The sequence below is a fragment of the Hypomesus transpacificus genome, chromosome 14 (assembly GCF_021917145.1).
Source record: "Hypomesus transpacificus isolate Combined female chromosome 14, fHypTra1, whole genome shotgun sequence".
NCBI lineage: Eukaryota > Metazoa > Chordata > Actinopteri > Osmeriformes > Osmeridae > Hypomesus > Hypomesus transpacificus.
The window spans coordinates 10,005,693-10,007,319 of NC_061073.1; positions in this window are offsets into that span (position 1 = coordinate 10,005,693).

A 1,627-nucleotide genomic window follows, 5' to 3' on the forward strand; every position below is an offset into this window, starting at 1 on the left:
GCCTGGATTCATGTTTGAGGAATGCTCAGTGACAGGGTAGTGTGTCACAGCCTGCAGCTGTGGACAGCCCTACAGAGAAGACACTCTCTCTCTCTCTCTCTCTCTCTCTCTCTCTCTCTCTCTCACACACACACAGAAATCCATAGCCCCTAGCACTGACTTGCTGCAAGGTTTTACCGTTAATATATGTACATTTCTCTCAGGTCTACCTGGGATCATGCTTGTCTGAAGGACTACTGTACATCTCGTTACACTTTGATGTTGTTGGCCTGATAGAAACCAGCGAGCCCGAAACCAGCGAGCCCAAAGCCAGCGAGCCCAAAGCCAGCGAGCCCAAGGAGACAGGAGAGCTCCTGCTGGGGCCCTGTGCCCCCCCACTCCCCTGAAAGAGCTGCTCCTCCTGATCACCAGAGCAGGCCGGCCGCCCCTCGCCCGGCTGGGAGAGGCGAGCGCTTCCTTTGTCCAGAGTGTCATGAGCAAAGACTTAGCAACACTCTACGAGTGAACGGCATGGCGCGTCACCATAGAAACGGCTGTAACCATGTTGTCGGCCCTTTGTGTGTGTGGCTGTGTGTATGTCTGTGGGTGAGTGTGTGTGTGTATGTGTGTCTGTGTGTCTGTGAGTGTGTGTGTGTAAAGGGAGGGAGGGGAGAACATGAGGGCAGGACAAAAGAGGAGAGTGTGCTTAGAGACATGGGATTCTACATGAGGCCACTCACAGTGCAAGTCTCAGCAGACCTGAAGGACCACAGACCATGAGATGCTATCATAGTGTTGGGTTAGGGTTAGTCCTGTTGACCAGGCACAGGAGGGAACACAGTGTTGGGTTAGGGTTAGTCCTGTTGCTCAGGCACAGGAGGGAACACAGTGGAAGGTAATCACTTACATATGACTCCACATTGATCTTCACACACTGGATGAATATGGCATCTGATAACCAACATGTCTTCGTTGCATTGAAGTTGAACTTTTACATTTACATTTAGTCATTTAGCAGACGCTCTTATCCAGAGCGACTTACAGTAAGTACAGGGACATTCCCCTTGAGGCAAGTAGGGTGAAGTGCCTTGCCCAGGGACGCAACTTCATTTTGCACGGCCAGGAATCGAACCAGCAACCTTCTGATTGGTAGGCCGATTCCCTAACCACTCAGCCATCTGACACCCACAACTGTTGTTTTGAGTAGTTGTCCCTGTTCCTCCATCATGGTTCATTCCATAACCATTGTCTATTCTGAGACCAAATGTTGTTTGTGTTTGTGACCAAACAGACAGCTCCTAATTGTTTCCTGCTAATCCTGCGCTTTTAGCAAATCGGGGTGAGATTGAGATGTGGAGATGGGGGAGATGGTGGGGGATTGAGGCGGCTGGATTAGTGGATTTGGGGTGGTGTATCGTCTTACACCCCTGTCCCCCCGCCCACCTCTCACCCCCCAGGGAAGACCACATGACCCTACAGCACCAACAGAAAGAGAGGGAAAGATGTTGTCTGAGCACTCAATGAGAACCACATGTACTGCAGGAGGAGGAGAGGAGGAGGGGAGGAGGGGTATCAGGGGGAGGGAGGGAGGGCAGTGGGGAAAGGGGGCAGTGACTAAAGTCTGGTCTCTAGGATAGAAGAGAGAGTG